This window comes from Fundulus heteroclitus, chromosome 2, assembly GCF_011125445.2.
Source record: "Fundulus heteroclitus isolate FHET01 chromosome 2, MU-UCD_Fhet_4.1, whole genome shotgun sequence".
Taxonomy (NCBI): domain Eukaryota; kingdom Metazoa; phylum Chordata; class Actinopteri; order Cyprinodontiformes; family Fundulidae; genus Fundulus; species Fundulus heteroclitus.
In genome coordinates this window covers 10,951,320-10,975,631 of record NC_046362.1, presented here as the reverse complement: position 1 = coordinate 10,975,631, position 24,312 = coordinate 10,951,320, and the positions used below count along the sequence as shown (strand labels likewise).

The window sequence follows — 24,312 nt, the reverse complement described above, 5'->3', positions numbered from 1 at the left end:
AAATAACTGGCTTCCTTCCATTGTCTTTGGAGTTTTCTAACATTAGTAACTGTTGTTAAATTTTCTTATAAAAAAAACAGATTTGTGAACTTTGAACAAAGTGAACCCGCCTGCGACGCTCCTGGCCTATCTTTGCTTCCATCTGGTGTCCTCTACACATAGAGCATGTACCTTCATTCGCTCCGTCATGCCTGCAAGCTCTCCGCCTTTACCTTTCACCGTCCCTGTATTCAACGTCCCTTCTCTAACCTCTACACTCCTACCTTTCTTCTTCTCTTGCTGCGTCCTACCATGCTTTCCTTCCCGCCTTGCTAGTCCGCCAAAAGTAATCCAACTTCCTTTCCTTTCCTCCGTGGCCAGCGGCACTGGCGGGGGCTGTTATTGACCTGTTCCTTGAACACTCTGGTGCTTTTAGATTTATGCTTGTTTAACCTTGCAGGGTCACGTGGCGGGGAGCTGGCGCCGGCAGTCATTGGACATGGAGTACATCCTGGACTTAATATTGCTAGTCCATCACAGGACAAACAACCATGCAGACACACACTCAAACCCAAGGACGGTTTAGGGAGACCAGCTACCCATCGAGTTTTCGGACTGTGGGAAAAAGCAAGAGTACCCAGAGAGAAACCACAAATGCACAGAGAGAATATTCAAACTTGGACCTTCATGCTGCAAGGCCACGGTGCTGTTAACTGCCTCGATCCATACCTCTATCCACAAGAACAAATTAAGAGCCAACCTTCAGGGTTTCTACCACTGAGCTATATAATACACTGGAGTGCTAATCACCGTCTGTTTGAACGAGTCACTTTGAAGCCACCAGCCGCCATATTGGTACTCCCTATTTCCCCTCAGTAACTAGGGAATATGTGCGCTGCAGCATCGAATAACGAGGATTTTCTCAAGTTCAGGGGGGGGCTTAAGACTTTTAAAATGTCAAATGCCATATACTTTTATGTTATGTTCTAAAAATATCAAGTACTGAGAAAGTCATGTGCTGAAATATTTTGCATTTAATTCATTTAAATATATATGTTTAACATTTATAAATATATACATAACAATATACAAAAACATATATTTACATATGTGTATACATATATATACATATATACATATACACATACTTATATACATATATATTTAATATGAATAACATGTAAAATATTTCAGCACCTAAAGTCCTAGTAGTTGATAGTGTTAGTACATCCACTGACTGTAAAATTACCAGTGAAACGTTTTCACACAGCCAGAAAACTGTTTGTTGTTGCAACCAAATCCTATGGAATTCTGTGAGAGTAGGGAGTAGTAAGATGGCGGCCAGTGACTTCAGTTTTTTGGCAAAATCAGCACTCCAGTGTATAATATAGCTCAGTGGTTTCTACATATTTTAATTTCAAAATTCTAGAGATTTTTCTGAACATTTATGCACAAACGAACAAAGACGTACTTAGGTTTTACTTTCTTTATGTTCCATAAAGCAGGAAACAACACAATGCTGTGGCTAATTCATCCTTTTGGTAAAGTGCAGGTTTGTTTGCTGACTGGCAAATTCAGTCAACTCTGCCTCCCGCGCTAGATCTGGACTGAATTGTTCCACGTTATGAAAAGATTTTTGGATCACGGTTTCAAATATCTGGCACAACTATGCTGCTTATACATGTTCAAATATGAATCGTTTCAGTGCTTTGTTGAACCTCTAAACTAGACTCAATTTTAAAACCACACACAGGTCCAGTCTAAAATGTCAATTGAAGGCAGTCTAGATGCCTTGATTTTAATTTTTTTTGGTTCTCTCAATTAATAACTAATTGCTTTGAGAAATTTGTCATGGTCTTTGGGCTTGAAATGTAAAAGCCATCATATTTAAGGAGACAATACACACTAATAGGATATACCTTCTGTCACTTTTTAATTGACGGATGATTTATGACCCTAATCATTTCCGGTCCCCCTTTGATTTCCGGCCCCTCCCCATTTCCGGTCCCCTCCCCCACTTCCGGTCCCCTCCCCCACTTCCGGAATCCATACCCCTCCCCATTTCCGGTCCCCTCCCCCACTTCCGGAATCCATACCCCTCCCCCATTTCCGGTCCCTTCCCCCACTTCCGGAATCCATACCCCTCCCCCCATTTCCGGTCCCCTCCCCCACTTTAGGAATTCGAAACTGACACAGATTCAACAAATAGGATCTTCTCACCAACATGACAATCAAAAACGGGGCTTACCGGTCGATGGTTTCTTCCGCGCAACTCCGAGACAGGCTCAAGATAAAACAACTCCGGTTATTTTTCTGCTTAACGCATGGCGTGACAAGATGATAGCAGACCGGATGTCAACGCTGTTCTGCAACTGTTGCGACTGGAGAGACGTTTTGAGGATCAAGAAAGTGGTTGCTTTTTAGACCCGCCCTCCACACAACAGCCAATACCTCCCCCCTTCAACGTTAACCACACCCCTTCTCAGTATAAAAAAAAACAAAACTGCCCACCTCGCAAACCAACAGGGTCCAAACGGTTGTACCACAAGGAACGATTCCACCAGTAAACCCAACGCCTCGTAAGTTTACCATTCTTTATAACTCTGAAACTATATATCGATTTTATTTTTCTGAATTAGCCCAGTTTCATGTTCTCATTGTGTGTGTGTGTGTGTGTGTTTATTTCTGCTGCAATCATTGTATGCGTGTAATTCGCTCCATTAAAAAGCTCCGTCTTTCTTTCTTAACAGAAGCAGGCCCTTTCGCTGCTGAAGGTGCAGAGATACAACCCGCGAACGCACCTCAAACTGATCTGCCAGCAACCTCTTCACAGGGTTAGTAATACAGTTTTTTTTCATTAATTAACTTAATAATTAATTCATTTTTTCTTTATTTAAAGTCTTAAAGTGTGTGTGAGAGTGTGTGTGTGTGTGTGTGTTCGAATCACACCTCTGCTCCTCGGCCTCTCTTCACTTTTCACCTATATGCTGGTTTTTACTCATTTATTTAATTGTATTTACTTATTTATATATATATTATAATTTTTTATTTATTTTTTATTTTTATTTTTTATTTTGCAGCCCCAACTGCCAGACGGGGAACACCCTCTTTAAAACGTAAGAGGCAACTATCCAGTTTGGTGAAGCTACATTCTACCACCCTGAGGTTTCAAGAAGCCATCAACAAAAACTTATCCAGAATAATTAAAGCCCGGAAGATTATCACAGGTAAATGTGAATCTCAAAGCTTTCAAAGAACTATGTTTCCTTTAATAAAATGAATAAAAAAAAAACAGCCTCCTTCTTTATTAAAAACCTGTATGTACAGTTAGTGTATGACGAAATAAATCAATGACTGTTTTCTTTTTTTATTATCACTTAATATTATTATCATTATTATAATTATTATTTTTCTACAATTTGGTTTCTCGTATAATAAATCAATGTTGTATTCTCTCCTAATTATAATTATTTTCTCATATTACAGAAACGGTGGAGAGTATTCAGAAAATTCCACTTTCCGGTCGCAAAGGAGGGTTCCACAGCCGGAAATGCTCTGAACTTCTGAGAAGCTGCAAGTGTCTGATGGACGAAATCGCCAAGATCTCAACGCTACAGTAGAGTTAACCTTTTAAATTGTGACCTCTGTTAAAATGGATGGCCAGCAAATGAGAAATGCATTGTATGAAATTGTTGAAGCTGTGAATGAACTCCGTAATTTCCCTGTATACCCTGCAACCGAATTTCTCAATCTAACCCCAAATTCCCCCCTCAGAACTCAGGGTCCAGATTTGGATCTTGAACGTTTACTATCTGTAGAACGAGCCATCGAACGATTAAATGATTCTTTCTCTCAACCATACTCACTTGAAAATAATTCCTTAGAGTTTCAACAGCAAGTTACAAACGCTTTACACGAAATCACACAAATGGTTAATGACCTTCAAAATCTTCCTGTTCAACATGTGCCTGGTTCTTTCAATGTAGCTCCACATTCACCGTCCAGGTTAGAACAAGCGATCCATCAATTAAACGTTTCTCTCTCTCAAACATTTAGCCCTAATCCTACAAACGCTCAGTATGTGCAACACGGTGGGGGTCTTGTAGAAAACGGTGAACAAAATCCCACTGGTTCTTCCAATACTGCTTTGCCAAATCCCACATCCAACCAGCCTCAACAGCCATCTCTCATTGCACCCGACCGAGCGGATCAACCCTGCACCAGTCATGGACAGTCAGCTGTAAACAGCTCTGAACATACCCAACAAACTCAGAGAGAGCGAGAAGGTTTCAATGTTACAGAAATAAGACGTCCTTTCAACGTCATTGCCTCGCGAGCCGGCGACGCTCCCAACCCCGCCGAATTTTACACACAAGTGTATCATATTCTCACCGAGCTCGCAGAGTCAGCTGCTCGCCTTGCCTCTCGTAGCGATATTATTCAACTAGAATTGAGCGGAGAAGGATTTTCTCATCACGCCATCGTTCAGGTAAATGATGAACGTGATTCAATTCTGCCTGCATTTCTGGAATTTTTAGAGGATTTAACGCAGTCAAACGCGGAATTGCCGGATCCAAACAACTTAGAAATGATTGTTCAGGTTGTAAGAAACCCTCATGGAGGTGGCAAACGTAAAGCCGAAAAAACATTGGACAGTGAACTGATTCGTAAAAAACGTCAACATTTGTATATCGTTGCCAATCGTTCTGATCAGCTTTGTTTTTCAATCAGTCTTGCCCATCTGTGTAACCCTGCTTTTACAGATGCCCAAGCCGTGCAGCAAGCTGTACTTTGGCAACGCACAGCGGGCCTCACAGAGCAAACCCCCGTCACTTTCAGCGACGTGCAAAAATTTGAAAAGATTGTCAACAGGAAAATTCTCGTTTTCTATAAAGACGGTAAGGACGCAATGCTTCGTAAATTCCAGACTGACTTTTCCGATCGTTCAAATCCTATTTTTCTGCTTCTGTTCAAAAACCATTATTACGGCATTAAAAACCTGGCAGGGTTCACCGGTTCTAACTACATTTGCAACTACTGTTTTACCGGTTTCCAAAACATAAACAGGCATAACTGCGAAGGTCATTGCTCAGTTTGTCTCGATCCGAGATGTACTCTGCAACAGCACAACCCTGTACAATGCACAGATTGTAACCGAATCTGTCGTAATTCATTCTGCCTCGATAGGCACAAACAGCCCAGATTGAGACCTTACCTCGGAAAGCATGTGAGTAACTGTGAAACCACTAAACTCTGTCCTGTGTGTAAAAAGCTATATGATCTAGCAGCAAGCGGAGACAGCAAGCCTCACGAGTGTTCAATGAAATGTACAGTCTGTCGTCAGAAACTCCCTAGCGGTGTTGATGTAACGTTAAACGAGCATCAGTGTTACATTCAACCCACACTGACAGACCCTGAACTCGGCAATAAACTGTTTTTTTACGATTTTGAAACTTTTACAGATCAAACCGGGAGACACATCCCATTCCTCGTCTACACAAAAACTTTGGCGGGAGATGTTTGGTACTCTTACGGTCTGAACTGCGTTAGGGATTTTCTGCTCCATTTTAGAAAACCTTGTTATAAAGGTTACACTTTCCTAGCTCACAACAGTCGTGGGTTTGACTCTTACTTGGTTCTGAGTGTAATGGTTGAATTGGGCATTAAACCGTACCTCATCACACAGGGAAGTAAAGTTCTCTGTTTTACCGAGCCTGATTACACTCTGAAATTCATCGACAGTCTTTCATTCCTTACTATGAAACTCAGCCAAATGCCAAAAGCATTAGGATTCACCGATCAGTGTAAAGGGTTTTTCCCTCACTTGTTCTCCTCTGAGAAGACTTTAAACTACGTGGGTCCGCTTCCTCCCCCCTGCTTCTACGCGGTAGACCGCATGAATCCCGCCGAACAGGAACGGTTTTACATTTGGTACAATGAGGCTTGTAAACATCCCTTTGACTTTCAGAAAGAAGCTCTTTATTATTGTCAAAATGATGTGGAGATTCTTTTCAAGGCTTGTGTGAAATTCAGAGAAGAGTTCTTTAAAGAGACAACCGTGGATCCTTTAAAGTCAATCACCATTGCATCAGCTTGTATGAAAGTTTTCACATCCAATTTCCTCCCTCCTAACACTCTCGCGATCCCCTCCCCGGTGGATTACCGACGTCAATGTAAAACATTTTCGAACGCGTCTATTCAATGGTTAGAATGGGTAGCTCAGGAACGCGGCATTTTCATTCAGCATGCGCTCAATAAAGGTGAAAAGAAAATCGGCCCTTATCACATCGATGGATACGCGGAGGTTGAACGGGTGAAAATCGCATTTGAGTTCAACGGGTGTTTTTTTCATGGGTGTCCCACTTGCTTTCCACCCGACCAGACCTGTCCTCTCAGGGGGGTTTGCTTTGAAACATTTCACTCTGCTACCATGGAGAGAGCGAGGTTATTGCAATCGGTTTACGGCGTGCAATTAGAAGTTATATGGGAACACGACTGGATCCTAATGAAGGAGTCGCACCCGGGTCTCAAAAGGTTTCTACAGTCTTTCAACGCACCAGAGCCTCTTTCCCCGCGAGAAGCTTTGTACGGCGGCCGTACTTGTGCTCTCAGACTCCGGTACACGGCGGAGGAGGAGGAATCGGTGCATTATGTAGATTTTACCTCATTGTACCCGTACGTGAACGCAAACTGTCCCTATCCTCTCGGCCACCCCAAAATCATCTGCAAAGATTTTGACGATCCATGTAACTATTTCGGGTTCATCAGGGCGACTGTGTTTCCACCCCGCGGTCTGTTTTTTCCTGTTTTGCCGTACAAGACATCTACCGGTAAACTTGTTTTTACTCTCTGCCGTGCTTGCGCCGAAATGAACTACCAGGCAGGCCCATGCAGCCACACTGACCGAGAGAGAGCGTTGACGGGGGTCTGGGTAACCCTCGAATTCAACAAAGCTCTGGAACTCGGTTACACCGTCGCTGAAATCACAGAGGTTTGGCATTTTGAGAACCAGAGCAGTTCAATCTTTAAACCGTATATCAACACTTTTCTCAAGGGTAAGCAGGAAGCTTCAGGTTTCCCCGCTGAAGCGACGGATGAGGAGAGCAGGTTAAAGTATGTGGCAGACTACAAACTGAACCAAGGCATCCAGCTAGATGTACGGAAGATTGAGGTCAATCCTGCTAAAAGGCAAGTGGCTAAACTGTGTTTGAACAGTTTTTGGGGAAAATTTGCCCAGAGAAATGATCTGGCTAAAACTACCATTGTGACAGACTCAGCAGAGTTTTTTAACTTCCTGTTTTCAGGTAAATACACGGTGTGCTACTTTCACTTTCTGAACGATGACATGTGTATGATTCAGTGGAAATACAACAAGCGATGCATCTCCCTGCCTAACAAGGTGAATAATGTATTTATCGCGGCGTTTACCACAGCACACGCACGGTTGAAACTATTCACCTGTCTCGAACCACTTCAGGAGCGCGTTTTGTACATTGACACAGACAGCCTGATCTACGTGGTTAAACCGGGTCAGACCTCCCTCGAGCTGGGAAATTATTTGGGGGATTTAACGGATGAGCTGGGAGGTGATACCATACAGCAATTTGTTTCAACAGGCCCCAAAAGCTACGCTTACCAGACAAGAAACCAGAAAAAAGTTGTGATGCGTTGTAAAGGCATCACTCAAACTCAGGAATGAGGTGAGAGGGTGAATTTTGACAGTGTGAAAGAGTTGGTAGAAAGTTATCTGCAGGGGTCTACAGGGGGTGTGTTAGAAGCTCCGCAGCATACCATCAGGAGGGATAAAAGAAACTTCCAACTTAAAAATGCCACATTTCAGAAAAAGTTCCGCTTGGTGTATGACAAAAGAAGGCTTTTTCCTGACGGAACAACTCTCCCTTTTGGTTACTAAAAAGGTTAACCGAGAACAATGTCGCTCTCTGGTGAAACACAGGAGATTGAATTTGACCCTAGATTCAAAACCCCTTTTTCATGTCTGATAGTGGGTCCGAGCGGGTGTGGAAAATCTTTTTTTGTTAAACGTGTTTTGCAGAATTGTAACCATGTTATGGATGTTGTACCTGTAAATATTGTATGGATTTATACATCTCTTCAACCCATGTACGCTGAATTGCAGAGAATGAATAAAAAGATTAAATTCATCGAAGGACTACCTGATTCTTTTGATGATGAAAATCTGTTTCCTCCTGATCAGAATCATCTGGTTATATTGGACGATGTAATTTTCCAGGCTTCGGAGCATCCAGAAGTGGTCAAGATTTTTACGCAATACAGACATCACAGAAATATGAGCGTGATGATGCTGACTCAGAATGTGTTTCATCAAGGCAAGTACAGCCGCACCATCAGTTTAAATACTAATTATATGGTGTTGTTTAAGAACCCCAGAGATAAACTGCAGCTGAATATATTAGCCCGTCAGATGTTCCCGTCAGAGAAAACGTTCTTTATGGAGAGTTTTCAAGACGCCACCAGAGAACCTCACGGGTATTTAATTGTCGATCTGACTCCCACTTGCCCAGATCGTTTCAGACTGAGAACGGGGATGCTCCCTGGTCAGTGGCCGGCTGTGTATGTACCCAAGTAAATTAATTTACCATGTCAGCTCGCATAAAAAGGAACATACCTCTTTTTAGGGCTCTGTATCATGCCACCCCACAGAAACGGAAAGACATTCTCGCTCACTGCTCGCCGGATTTTCTCAAAGCCTTGTGTGAAATAGCTCTGAACATCTTAAAAGGTAACGTTAAAGTATCTCCCGCTCAACATAAAAAACTGCAAAAGCAGAAAAAAATCATCAGATTGCTGGCTGATAAAAGAACGGGTTTAAAACGTAAGCAGCTGGCTCTGAAAAATCAAACAGGTGGGTTTATTTTACCCCTGCTAAGCGTTGTGGCTCCTTTAATCGGAGAGCTGGTGGGAGGTCTCATCAGGAGATGAGAAAATGTCTCTTAGGACGGCGCAAAAGATGTATCTCGTCTCTCCGCATCAGTTCAAACGTTTGACTCCGTCAGAGCCTTCTATCAGACAGACGGCTGAAGAGGATTTGGATTCTAAAATGAGAGAGATACTGAATGAACAGGGACTAAGTTCTTATGAAAAAATTAAAAGGTACAACGCTCTTCTTCAGAGATATCTGACTCTGATCAAACAAAGTCAACTGGAGGAACCCAGAGTGACTTTAACTTTGCAGCGTAACCCTACCCCGGACAATAATGACGGTGAGGCGGACTCTGGCTCTGATTCTACTGCTTCTACACCCTCTCCTATGGAATTGGATAAAACCGCCAGCGAAGTTCTAAAAGCTCTACCAAACAGAGATCGCAAAAATGCTGAATACATATTGAAAAAGTTGTCCCTACATGGTACGAGTTGGACGTCGAAAGGGGAATTTGTTTATCGGGATCGTGTGATGGGAGGCTCACATCTGGTCAATTTGCTGAAAAACCTTCTGCTCCCATTTAAGCGGAAAACACAGACCCAGGAACCTGTAGGTTGGACCCCGTTCATGACCGCCCTGAAGGAGCTAAACATCCCTGTGTCCTCAGTCAGCAATCCGCAAGCTCGTGACCAATACAGAGGCATGGCAGAAACGGACGTATCGGAGAAGAACGGACCTAAACCTTTTGCAAAACGAAAAGGAAAAATTGTGTTGTCCCCTAAATTCTCCGGAATAGACTTTGAGCATCCAACCCCCTACAACGAACGAGTCAAGAGCAAAAGAGTCAAGAACCCTGCATGGTTGAAATTTTCTCCTTAAAACTCTGTATGAAAAAAAAACTGGAGAAATAAATTTGTAATAAAGATACTTTTATTGTTTCAAATTATTCGTGTATACAGTGTTTTTCTTCTAGACAAGTTACAACTTGTAACAATCTTTAAACATTTGTAAAGAACACGTTCCGTGATTAAACGAGCACGAGACCCTATTTTTTACACAACGCTGATATTTTTTCACAAAATCAAATACCATGACATCATTTTTATAAACACTGTCATCATAGGTAGCCAATATGTCATGCATCGATAGCCCGCAGGCTTTATGACAAAGATAATAAACACAATGATGACCGCACACGACTGATAGAGTGTCTTGAAGTTGACGATTATGATACAATATTTTCGAGGATCTCTCTTTCAAAAATGTCACTATGCTCGAGGGATAAAATTCGAAATCCGGAGGAAATCCGTAAGAGTCGAAAAAGGTGGCTCTATCATTCTCTTCCAAAGTCAGAGCTAGCCAGTGTTCACCAGGCATGTGTGAAGGATGAGTGTTGACGATAAAATAGGCCGGGCCACTGTACGTGCGTTTGAGTAATGGAAGCTGATCACAAGCCCAAACGCCGCAAAATAGGTCCCCCAACAGGTGATGCATCAGACTCTCGATCTCGTGGTTATTCATGTTTTAATAAAAATCCACCAGAACCTGCCTTTTTGAATCGATTTCCAAAATTGAGTCGTAACACGCGTACACAATCAGGGTGGTCGTGTGAGGCAGCGGAACTCTGAATCTCATTTCCAGTCTCAAATTGCCGTTGCACACCGGTGACAGAGCGTCTGCGTCCTCGCTCGGATTGAGATTAAAGACAAACAGGGAATAACCCTCGTTAAATTCCTCACGAGCGATGCTTAAAGGAAGGTCTTTTAAATGACGACCTGTAGAGGTGAACATGTTGTAATATTCCCTGACTGAAATACCGTTGTTGAATTGGGGTTGAAACGCTTTGGCGGGGACCTGTCTGCCGTCTTTGCAGAGCGCGAAATATTCCACATCCATATGCTTAAAGTTGAAAGGCGACATGCTTCTCCTTCCAGTGAATGCCTCGTGGTTGACCATACCTAAAACGACATATTTCGGCATCGTTCCCAAAAAGAGATTCTCCTGAGTACATATCCTGGAATTTTCAGGGACAGAGTACGTTTTCACATTCACGCGCGAAAGAGGATAGAGGGCGTTTCCTCTCATTAATGCTGAGGCATGCCCTAGTCGGATAGCCGGGGAGACTGAAACTTTTTTCATAAATAGCGAAGCCCCCAGAATTTTCAGTCGGAAGGTTGAATCACGCGGTCCCATGAGAGAGAAGGCGTCGCTGGCTCTGGTTAGTTTAACCCTCATATCGACAGAATTCAAGAGGAGTCTTTCGCAGAAGAAAATATCTGCGTGAAGAGGCCCCATCAGGTGTAACTCTCTGGAATTAGCGGTGAAAGCGGCTCTCTTGTTCATCCCCGAATTTGGACCGTCGGTGGTAACAATAGAGTCGATAGCTCCCGCTGTGTCTTTGTAAAAGAGGCCCGCGCTAAATTGGCTCTTTAACGTGTCTTCTGAATAGTTGAGCAGAGTTTCAATCATTGCTCTGTACGGGTGAGTTGCGCTACTCTGTGAAATTAACCTGTCCCCCAGAATAACGTCGCATTGACTAAACATTGTATTCAACGGGTAATTTATCAACCCGACAGCGGCGTCGTTAGCCAGGTCGCTTCCATCTGCGTTGGTGATCTTTAAACGGACATGAAGTAACGTATCGTTCAAATCCAAGTATTTCTCTCCATCTCCGGGGATAAAGAACTCGATAGGCCCGGTGTCTGTAATCGCTGACACGGGTAATATTTCTGTGTAGAGCTTATCTTCGATAGAAAGTTGTGTCATGGGGGCGGAAAACAAGTCCAGTTCCGCCAGCGTACATTCTGATGATTTCCGGTGTAAAAGAGCCATGTTTTATTGTTATTGAAAAATAATAATTCAGCTAAATATATCCTTGCTCGCAACGGACCTCCTCCCTCTTGCTTTGCTCCTGCTGACTGATTTCTTCTTTTTGCGCTGCAGAACTATTTGTGAACGACCAACACGTTGCCCCGGAGGTCTCTTTTTAGCTCTTCTTGACAAAACCATAACACCCGACCCCTCTTGGTTATTCACACCCTCGTGCGAGCCGCTTATTTTCGTCATAGCTTTACCTATGACGTCCGAGGCGATGTTTGTGGCAGCCTTTTTCAGATGCGGTTTAGCAATAGCGAAGCCGGATTTAAATAAGGGTGATACGAAACGAAATAATTTTGAAAATATGGATCCTATCCCACGGCCGTACATAACAGGGGCGCCATAGAAGCCGGGTAATTCTCCCCCTACCTGGTTCTGGTAGTAAGGGATAAAACGGTGCGGATCCTCTCTCAAGAAAACCATGTTTTCACGATTGTCGTCGCTTCTTCCTCACGTTTTTAGAACGCTGCAACGTTGTCGTTGTGACTGGTTGCACAGCTATGAATGATTCTGGCCACAATCGTGTGTTTTTATAAGCATGAGCCGTTTCACCTGAACGCTCTGCGTGAACCAACGGGTCTGAAATGTAGTTTCATGATGCACTTTCCGTATGTAAATTTCACCGGGGTGTTTTGATCCGTTTTAATTTCAACTTGTATATTTTCAATATGTTTCTTGGCAACGGGGAGATAGTAGGGGTTATGAAAGGTCTGCGTGATAATATCTCCAAAAACGCCCTGGACCTGAACTGTTCGCAAGAGGGGCGCGTATGCATCCCCCACTATCTGCGGCGCAACAACGTCGCTGTAAAAATAGAGGTGGTAGAAACCCGCTTTATAATCTATAGGGTGAGGGGCGTGCCAGTGGTCGAATTTGATCCATTCTCCGGGTTCCGCGCCGAGCATGTAGGCCAGTGGAGCGTGAAAACGTAGATGGTACTGAGCGCCGGCCTGGTAGGTGAGTATGTTTGCGAGTTTGTTAACCTTGAAATAAACATCTGAATCTATCTTTCTCAGATGGGCTTCGATCTCTTTGATAAGCTGATTCATATTACTGTAGTATCCGTTTCCAATCTGTATGCGATGGACTTGTTCCTCGCTCGCTTTCCGCCATTCGAAAAAAGCATTTTCTGAAGGAACGTTATGCCATGTGTGTGGATAAGAAACCTCCGTCAATGCCACTTGCCATTCTCCTTGTAAATTGATATGCTCGGCTAAATCCACGCGGAAACTCGATATGTTATTATCCTTAAAGACATCCAGGCTAGCGTTGGAGGGTAGCGTCAGGTAAAATCCTTCGTCCTGAGTTAAGTGGTCCATGTTGCACTGTCAACCGTCAGAGAGCAGCGTCTTCTTTTATACGTCTCGCAGGTCGTCGACTCTCACCCAGCTGTTGAATTTCTCCGGCCAGTTTTTCCAACGTACTAAGACCTGTTTGACCCCCCGCACGGTGCGTTTGTCTAATATGTCACCCACTTGATACATTTTGTTTTTTGATATTTTCACCTTTTGAAGCTCTTCTGCGTAAAAAGAACCTCGGACGGGCTCTCCGTCTAAATCTTTCAGCTTGAAGACGGGTGGAGATCGTTGTATAACTTCTGTAACTGTAAAGATTTCGTCCGTGAAACTCTGTTCATATTTTTTGTCAAACACCCCTCGCACTTTCGATATTCTGACATGATCACCCTGCTTAAACGCCATCTTGAGTTTTGTGCAGCGTTTGGAATTAGTTCCGTACAAATTTTGAAACACCTGAAAAACATTACTAGCGGTGACTTCCACAGGGGTCATTTTAATACTCGAATGATAGCAGTGGTTGTAACTTTTGACCAGATCCTGAAGCACGTTTACATAACGGAGAGTGTTGTTTGCTGTGAAATATCTCCACATTCTTGATTTTAATGTACGGTTAAACCTCTCAACCACCGACGCTTTTATTTCACTAGCCGTGGAAAAATGTTCAATTCCGTTTTTATCCATTAACGCTTTGAATGATTTGTTGAAAAATTCTTTACCGTCATCAGTTTGAAGCCTCTTTGGAACCCCACTCTCCCTTAAAACAGACTCGAAAGCTGTTACGACATCGGACGCTGTTTTCCTTTTTAAAACTCTGACGTAGGCTCTTTTGGAGAATACGTCAATAACGGTTAATAAATAATTGTAGCCGTCGTTTTCTTCGGATAAACTCTGCATATCACAAAGATCTGCTTGAAACTGTCTCAGAGGCCTGGTGACAAACACTCTATTTCTAGGAAATCTTATTCTTGCCGGTTTATGTAAAGAATATGCATCTTGTTCTGATAAAAAGTCTCGGACCACTTCAATCGGAACCTTTTTCCCGGTTTCACTCTGCATAGCCCTCTGTAATCTATCTACTCCACCAAAAGAACCTGGGTGAGCAGGTGTGTAATATACACGCTTCATTAACTTTGCTTCAGCCATACCTTCCCACGCACGTAGTGATGCTGAATGAAGGAAAAGAGGTCTGTATTTGGGTTTTTATATATTTTATTATTAATATGCATTTATTATATCACAAACTAATTGTAGAGAAAGTTCATTTCATATTTAGAGAAAGAGATTAATTTTGTTACGATGTCACAAACTAATTGCAGAAAATACTACTTTAATATATCACAAACTCAATGTAAAAAAACACTCATTGGTTAGATAAAAAGAAAGACATTCTTTTAATACAATGTCATAAACTAATTGCGGAAAATACTAGTTTAATATATCACAAACTCAATGTAAAAGAAACACTCATTTCATATATCACAATCTAGTTGTAGAAAACAATCATTTCATATATCACAGACTCATTGTAGAAAACACTCATATAATATATATATTACAGAAAGATATGACAAAACATGCATGCTTTGGTTTCAAGACCCCTGCCAGTACTGCGTGATGGTTTCAAGTTGATCTTTTAAGTCATAGTTTTCTTGAACCAGCTGATTATACACCTCGCTGATGTGGTCATGCACCCGCTTGGATAGCGTCAATTCGTACAGATAGGCCTGTGCGACGGCATTGACTGTGTCGTTGTCTTGATGGATGTTGCGAGCGGCTAAAAACCGTTGAACGGCATCGATGAAACGCTCGTTATAAAGCATTCGCATTACACCGTAGTAATTACTTTCAAAGAACCGGTCCTCAAGCTGCTCCAAACATTCATGGTCTCTCTGACTCGGACGATCATTGATGCATCCGTAGCACTTTCCACGCATGTACTTTTCGATGGCGGTGCTCAAAAGATGGTGCACCACAGTTTTCACCGCTTTGATGAAGCCGAAGCGGATCCACCCGTCGTATTCATCGGCGCCGGTGTCAGCGTCTGGTTCCCCGGATGGAATCTGCACGTCCTCACGCGGTGATGGGGGTGGGGAGGCTGATTCTCCTTGGCCGGAGGGAAGTTGCGAGTCCTGGAGCTGTGAGTACTCAGACTGAGAAGGGTCCGGGGAGGGTGGAAGATTCAGCACTTGTGAATCTTTCTCCTGGGTCTCTGACAGAGACGGCATGGAATTCTCATCCCGTAAAACAAAGTACTCGGGCCGTAGTTTCACACCTCCAGGGGCATTGGCCCAGTCGTCGATACGCCTCTGCAGCGATGTGAGGAGACTCTCGCTGTCGCTGTCGAGTTCGGAAGAGGATTCAGGGGTTGGCGAGGGTGAAGGAGGGTGGTACGGTCCCGGAAAGAATTTGTCGCTGTCCGGGGAGCCATGCTGCGGTGATGTTGAAGCGGTAGTTCTTTCAACCGCGTAGTTGTTCATGGTTTCAGATGCTAAAAGTCTGGTCACTGAAGCTGCATGGATGTTCCGATCGGTCTGCCCGGTTGTTTTTTTATACTGAGAAGGGGTGTGGTTAACGTTGAAGGGGGGCGTTATCGGGTGTTGTGAGGAGGGCGGGTCTAAAAAGCTACCACTTTCTTGATCCTCAAAACGTCTCTCCAGTCGCAACAGTTGCAGAACAGCGTTGACATCCGGTCTGCTATCATCTTGTCACACCATGCGTTAAGCAGAAAAATAACCGGAGTTGTTTTATCTTGAGCCTGTCTCGGAGTTGCGCGGAAGAAACCATCGACCGGTAAGCCCCGTTTTTGATTGTCATGTTGGTGAGAAGATCCTATTTGTTGAATCTGTGTCAGTTTCGAATTCCTAAAGTGGGGGAGGGGACCGGAAATGGGGGGAGGGGTATGGATTCCGGAAGTGGGGGAAGGGACCGGAAATGGGGGAGGGGTATGGATTCCGGAAGTGGGGAAGGGGACCGGAAATGGGGAGGGGTATGGATTCCGGAAGTGGGGGAGGGGACCGGAAGTGGGGGAGGGGTATGGATTCCGGAAGTGGGGGAGGGGACCGGAAATGGGGAGGGGTATGGATTCCGGAAGTGGGGGAGGGGACCGGAAGTGGGGGAGGGGACCGGAAATGGGGAGGGGCCGGAAATCAAAGGGGGACCGGAAATGATTAGGGTCATAAATCATCCGTCAATTAAAAAGTGACAGAAGGTATATCCTATTAGTGTGTGACAATGATGATGTGAATGCTTTTAATTGAGCTTCGTAATGATCTGTAAATCAACACGGGTCCTTTTGTAGTTCTTTGGATTTTACATTTTTCTACGTACAAGAACCTTGTCAAAGACGGAGAACCCATTTTGAAATGTGGCCCTGCTTCTATTACTCCTGCTAAAACGTATACATCTTCCACCCATCACAGAGAAACAGGTGGCCCATCGGTTGTTTTTAAATTAATTATGTCCAGGTTAGCCGCCCCTGTGGTTAACATGGTTATCTAGACGTTAAAGGCTGCCCCCACTCAATATAAAGAAGTCATAATGCAGTTACAGACCCCACCCTGTGAAAGGAAATGCATCTGCCCTGTGATGTAAGCAGGTTTGACTCATGAACCTGTCCCCCAGCAGTAATCACGCCACTAATTTCATTTCTTTTGCACCTTCGGCAAAACATCCACTCTGCGAACACCAACACGTCTCCTTGGTTTAAGCTCGGGACCGTGCGTGTCACGGAGTCGTTCTCTCGCCTTTGTTTTCGTGCCGCAGCCGCTTATCCTCAGGCTGGCTGCTCCTCAATTACAGCTCAGGTTTAACGGCAGCAGAGACACCCAACTAGTTACCACGTAATTGGTTTTGGAGCGCACCGACTCATAATGAGATAATATATTAAAGCTTTCATTCCCAAAGTGCTACTGCAACATAATTTACAGTGCTTTGCAGACCTATTCATACATAGCATGTGAACTTTTCCACATCTTGTCTTTTACTTTAAATGGACTTTGTTGTTTTTCTTTTGTTTTGTTTTGATAGATTAACAGAACTGTGAAGTGAAAAGAAAGGGAGAAATGTTTTTTTAATTTTTTATTTTTTTTTACAAATAAAAACAAAACAAAATGTGCCGAGGCTTTGTATTTAGCCCCCTTTACCTTTCATAAATTCAAAACCAGTTCAGCCAATTACCTTCAGAACTCAAGTCCCCCCATATGCAATTTAGTATAAATCCAGCTGTTCTATGAAGGCCTCGGAGGTTTGTCAGTAAACGTCGACGAGAAAAAAAAACCAAGGAACACAACTGAGGGGTCAGAGAGGAAGGTTGGGATAAATTTCAACCAGGGGGAAGCAGAGACGTGGAAAAAAAGGTGATCTTGTCGAACCCAACCGGCGCTTCACGCCACTCGAACAGACTCTGTGAAACATGGTTGTGGCAGCATCATGCTGTGGGAGGAAGCTGGTCAAAGTTATGGAAAGATGCATGAAGCTAAATACGGAGCAAAGAATGAATTCCCGTTAGAGGCTGCAACAGACTGGATATGGTGCAGCAGGACATAAATCCAGAACTACAACCCAATCCAGGTCAATTGTATTGAACTCTGTGATAAAATCATGTAATACAATGTAAAATACAAGGGGTATGACAACTTTAGCAAACCTTTAGACTGAACTGCTCACTGTATTTTTTTTTTTTTTTTGTGAAACCTAAACCTCACTTTTAATTTGTTTTTATGCCAGCCAAAACAAATCCAGAATGTGACTGTGGTTTGTAGTTAATGATCACTTTTAACGAGAGTTAATGGGCTTCATGGCTTAGTATAGTCAGCAAGTTCTCCCAAAAGTGGCAGCATAGAAACCTGGAGGAGGAAACATGCCAAACGACGGTTTTATGTCTTCACCATGTAATATAGAACATTTTTGCACCTCGCTGAGCACTTGAAGCACCGGGTGCAATAAGGGGCCCCCCACAATTGACGACGCACCAAAGTGAAGACACCGTCCTCTCTAAATGGCTTTTTTTTTTTTTTTTTTTGCATTTCAAGAAAATGCCTTGATGACATTCAGTATGCAATTTGGAAACCGCCGCACTTAATCTCCGTGCTTGAAATCCTTGAACCCGAGAAAATCCCCCAGAGTATTTTACAGGTCATTTGCACAGGAAGAATTATGGGGATGGTTTAATGGGATTCAAGTCACATTCGGATTTCTCTCAGGGGCAAACTGAAAACAGATGCGAGGACACTTGCAGCATCTCTCTGTGTGGTGGTGAGAAGGCAGACATGATGAGAGAAGCCCGAGGTCTGGTTGAGAACACGACTTTGTGGTCTGGTTGTTTTTTTTCTCCCTCGGTTTTCCGTCATTATTCGATTCATGTAGAGTAAAATCCACATGTGGATTATAACAACATGTACTTTAGGTCACAGAATGGAAAGGAGTAGAAAAGGTTGGGCCTTTTTGAAGCTAATTTATCGCCCTTAAGATGTCTTGTTATCCGGCCCTTTGCTTGCTCCCAGATGAATCATCATCCAGAACATAAACCCTTTCTCCTCTTGCTTCATATCTCGGCCTAATTTGTTTATCTCGGGGAACCAGCTACTGCAAGGCATCTCAAACCACAGACCCTGCTTCCATGCCAAACCAGGCTTATCCTCGCAGTTATAACCGACTCACTTGCTCTCTCGCTGTTTGAAGCCGTGGCTGCTATCGGCTGCCTGCGCTGAGCCCGAGATAATGGAGGAGTGTGAGGCACAGGCAGGAAAAGAACAGGGGACGGCTTGCTGATTTAACTAGGAGAAGGAACATATGCCTTCGAGGTCACGTGACCCGATCTAACAGAACCTGGCTGATCCCTGAGGCTGATATGTGATTATAAATGCTCTCAGCGAGAGCTGATATAATTATCATAGGCGAAATCAGTTTTGAGAGAGAGAGATGAGAGACCTCGTGCGACTGTACTGTATACTTGGAGTTTTAAAGATTTTGCAAAATACTGCAGTTACTTTAACAACATAACAGATCAGATGAGGCCGGGATTAAAGCTTTTCTGCAGGCAGCGAACACTCCAAGTGTTTTTTTTTTAATGTAAAGCCAAGCAGGAATATAAGGATAATAAGCACTTCATATCCACTGCTGGATACGGTGGAGAATCTGTGATGCTTTGGGTGTTTTTGTAATTTAACGGCCTTGAAAATCTTGTTAGATTGTATGAGGTAATTGAGAAAGTAGGATATCAGGAGGTAAAATAATCTGAAAAGAGCTTGTTGCCAATGATCCAAAATGTATGGCAAGAAAAAAAACAACAACACACAAATTACAAAGCAACCATAATCAATGACCATCTCAGTTCCCAGATCTAAAGCTTATAGAACTGGAGCCCAATTGGGGTTGTCAACAAGCAATTAAATAACAAAATGGATATTTATGTTATGAATGTTATTGGAAAAAAAAGCAGTGCTTATGATTAGATATGAACAATATACTGGTTGTTGTTTGTGTTTGCATTTTCCGCATGTTTTTGCTTTCCGACTTAGCAGCAGGGCTTGGAAACTCAACCAACAGTTTGAATCTATTCTGTGTTCTGCTGTTATTTTGCACGACTGAAATAGAAAAGTATGGAGACTGCTGCTACAGATAAACTGTGGGACAAGCTGAAAAAAATAGTGCCTGTCAATGGCCACCGTACCATGCAGGACTCTGGATGAGCAAAGGAGGAACATATGTATAAATTCAGTTAATTAGAACATCACTGAAAAGTGAACTCAGTTCACTAAGTGAAAACACATCATACAGGTTAATTAGCCACAGACAGATGTTTTCAAGCCCTCATTCCTATTAATTTTGATGATTTTCTGCTTACAACTATGGTAAACACAACAATTAAGATTGGATTATTACTTCAGATCTATAACAAGAATCATTTTAGCACAGAAATGTGGGCTTAGTGAAAACTACTTTTGATATCAGCTAAAAGGTTGTTATTTTCTTCAGGAACTTTTGATCTGACAAACGAGCCTCATCGGACGGATGTTCTAATTTATTAAATATGCCTGGAGATCTCTTTCTCTGTATGCTCCAACCCAGGGATGACCCAAGGTAGTCGTTATTGAATTAATAACAGAGACATTAATTTAACCTAATAAAAGTCATTTTTACTGCTTGAGCTAGGGCCAAATTGGTTGCACATGGTAACTGCTTGTAAATAGATCCGGAAGTACAAAGCTTTTGTTAAATAATTTGCTGCTCATTTTGATATTCAGGAAGTAAATTAAGTAAATTATAATATTATAATAATTTGCACATTTTGTTTTTTACTTAAACGTTTGGAAAAACAACTTTTCCCGAAAATTAAAGCAAAGAACAGAGAGGATCTATGATAATTTTCATCCATTTTCAGCACCCAGTGTTATCTTTTGAGCTGAGGAAAACTTACTTTGAAAGTACAGTGAAAATTAAATGTGAAAAAGTGAGGATTATGTTGATTTTATAAATAGTGTGAAGCAACCGAAGTGACCGTAAAGCAAACAAATCTGTCATATTAATATTTTGTTCATTAAATGTTTGCATTACTTGGCTTTTAAAAGTAAGAATCGGTTCAACTGATCATGGGAAAAAGTGTATTTGATCATTTGTATGGTGTGGATTAGATGCATGCATTTATTTAGACGCTTAAGGCACACATAAGGCTTCATATGCCAAATACAGATAAACAGATAAAGTGATGACACATTTTTCCTACTAATGTCACGTGAGGAGGCACCCTCCCCTTTGGGGGGTTTGCCTAATTTTAGGGGTCGACCAGGAACCTGAGGAGAAGAAGGAGAATGGGGATGAGGAGATAAATCCTTTGTTCTTCCTCTTTTTGCTCCTGGAAGTCATGTGGTTTCCAGCAAGGGGTGCCCATTGCTGGAATCTTGAAATTATATCTCTGCCTTCATTAGATTAAAGCATTAAAGTCTATTTCTGAGTTTGAGTCATCCCTAGAGGGTGTTTACTTTAGTGAGCCCGCTTATAGGAAATACTCGACCCGTAGGGGAAGATAATGCATCCGCACGTGGTCGTCATGTGTATGCATGAACATTATGATCAATTTGTAATATTCCTAGTGTGATGAGGACACAAATGCAGACAGGCAGACAAAATTAAATTTAATTAATTAAATTCTTAAATTAAATTAAGAAAAACAGGGTGTACGAGGGAGGCGTACACTGCAGGCAGAAAATTCTTGAAACCATTAACCCCAAAGACCCCCTTTTTTTATTATTTGAGTTCAAAATAACATGCTTAAATCTGGAGGATTTGTGGATACCAATTTCTTCTATCTTTAACTAAGGGAACTTACAGTAATGAATTTAGAAAAATAGTTTTTTAAAAAAGGGTTCAATTCCTTCCCAAAAATTGGTGCCTGTGGGGCTCAAGAGAGAGATCGATTACTGGAATGCAAACATGCGAAAGGACCACCGGGCTGCTGCTATGAGACAAGCAGGGATCAAGAGACAACTGAGGAAAGCTGCAAGACTAATGCCTGGTGAAACACAGAGAAAACAATATCAATGAAAAAAAAGACAAACAATAAACTAAAATATGAGAATAAAACTCTGATAACCAAACTTAAACAAGAACTGAGGCTGACGGAGAAAGACAAAAACTCAGCTAAATAGTTTTAAACAACTCAACTGGGTGGAGGAAGTGGCTGAGAGGAGGCTCAGGAGGCTACATACATCAGGCCCATGATGTATGTAAACTTGGACAACACCTTTCACCCACTGCACCAGACTGTAGAGGAGCTGAGCAGCTCCTTTAGTGCCAGACTTAGACATCCTGTCTGTAAAAAGGAGCGCTACCGCAGGTCATTCATTCCTGCTGCTATCAGATTTTGCAAAGCTGCACTATAACTGTAATAACTTGTGCAATAACTAATGTGCAATTACTATTTAATACCCTGTGCAATAACCTGTGCAATAATCCTGTAAAAAAGTGACTACCTCACTGTTGTTTGTTACCTGGTACCACTTTAATGTACAACGTCAAATCCATATGTATATAAGTCACTTTGAATGTACATAAGTCATCCTAAATATCTGCTTTATTTCCTTTTTCTATTTTATTTTTTTCGATCCACTGTATACATGTGGACGCACTGTATATACCTCATGCACCTTTTCCTCCTTCTTTTGATTACTGAGCTGATGTGACAAGTGAATTTCTCCACTGTCAGATCAATAAAGTCTATCTCAACAAGGAGTTGAAGTACAAAAGCAAACACGAGATAAGCACGTGCCACAAAGCCAAAGCCCAAAGGATCATTATCTGTAAGTTATGTTTATTGCTGAATGCAAAAATGATCAAGCACCTGGTGACTGTGTCTTCATTACGGTACTTTTAAAAACTATGATTTTTTTATCAGCCCATTCGTTTACCTTTATTGGCTTTTTAATCGTGTTTTAATGTTTATGGGCTTTTTTAGTGAAGCACTTTGTAATTTTCATGTGACATATGAATTTCTCCAATTTGAGATCAATAAAGCCTATCTTATCTTATCTTATCCATGAACAGTGCTAGCTAAGTAAATACGTTATGATCCTTGGTTAGGTGTTGCCATATAAGGTAATTCCTTGAGGTTTGGTTTCTTAGTTCTTTATTCTGTTCTCTGTGTATTTTTGTTTATCCTCTAAATAAGTGTTAGCTTAACTTACCACCCCCACACCTTCCTTTTCTGTCTTTGTCTGTAGTTTAGTTCCCCTTGCGTTCATTAATCACCTTTCCTCAGTATCCCTTTTTTGTTCTCCTCCACAGCTTTTCCAGATGCCCCTGATTAGCTCACCTGCACCCAGCATCACAATCTAGTGACAGTGACAGTTCCTCACTGCTTCCTCCCATTGCTCTGCAGGTGCTTCATGTCTGATCTCCTCTTTCAAGCCTTTTAATTTAGTTTTCTTAATCAAAATCTTCAACATGCTCTTTCCAAGTTCGTGCCTGTGATTTGGTTCAACTCAACCTATAAAACATGACAAAATGGTCTCACTTTGTCAATGTGTTTGACTGCGTGGGCTGAATATAAAGGGGAAGACAAGAAGGGAAACAATAGGGTGGTAATTAGGCACAGGTGAACCGAGGGATACAATCAGGCTGAAGGAAAGGAGGGGTGGTGAACTGGCAGGTGCAGGGAGGATCAAGAATGGACCAGACATGGGGAAGAATATTACTAAACTAAGAACAGAACTACAGAAATATTAAGACATGACCAATCAGAAGCCAGATAACAGATAAGAATCTTATAAACCTAAATCGGAAACAGATAATTAAACAGGTAACACAAATGAGGATCTAGAGACAGGAGTAACCAAAAACAGGAGCTGAATCTTATAATCAAGAAGGTCTAAAACCTAATGTTGACAGGATTTGAATGAAGGAAGGCAAACATAAAATAAAGGTCTAACAGAACAACTAAATCTAACAACTAACAGGAAGCTAAACAGGTGGCAAACAATAGGATCTAGGGGTGAAGAATAAACATAATAAGGAATCCCCAGAGGATCTAATCTAAGCAATCACACCCCTGGGGACCATGACATAGTGTGTTAGGAACAGAAGGATGACAGATAATTTGATGAAAATTAAATGTATTAACCCATAGAGGACTTAATCCAAAGTCATAGAGAAAGAGAAACTGAACAACTGGCAACTCAAAATGGTACTCGGTAGTTTGTATGACCCCATGTGCTTGTATGCATGCCAGACGACGTTGGGCATTCTCCTTATGAGATAACAGAGAATTTCCTGGAGTATCCCCCCCTCAGATTCTGACCAGGGCATCACTGAACCGTAACCCGGTGGCGTTGGACCTAAACACGATGTTCAAGAGATGCTATTTTGGATTTAGGTCAGGAACTGCCACATGAGGCCAGGTGTTGTCATGCACCAGGAGGAACCCAGGACTCACTGCACCAGTGAAGGGTCTGACAATGGTTCTAAGGGTTTCATCTCACTAGCCAATGGCAGTCAGGATACCATAGCTTATCCTGTACAGGTCTGTGTGTCTTTCAATAGATATGCCTCCCCAAACTCACCAACAAACTGAGCCCACTGAACAATGTTACTGGCAGCCCAAAGTTCACAGCAGCTTGTCCAGACCCTTTCAGGTCAGGCATATGAGCTCAGAGTGAACCTCCTCTCATGGTGTGGGGCAGTGAGCACAAGAAGACATCGGACCCTCTCAGGCCACCCCAATTAAGTCTGTTTCAAATGGTTTTGTCAGAGTCATTCTCACCA

The 24,312-nt window shown here is 42.4% G+C and overlaps 1 long non-coding RNA gene across 2 annotated transcripts; it reads left to right on the top strand.

The window, feature by feature from the left end:
- Positions 1–2,130: 2,130 nt before the first annotated feature.
- Positions 2,131–4,046, top strand: LOC118566172. Of its 2 annotated transcripts, XR_004932865.1 has the most exons (4): positions 2,131–2,558; positions 2,730–2,813; positions 3,060–3,206; positions 3,466–4,046. It is a non-coding gene; the product is annotated as an uncharacterized LOC118566172 (long non-coding RNA). The 2 variants fall into 2 exon arrangements; XR_004932864.1 differs by lacking the exon at positions 2,131–2,558 and having other exon boundaries at positions 2,722–2,813.
- The last annotated feature ends 20,266 nt before the right edge of the window (positions 4,047–24,312 follow it).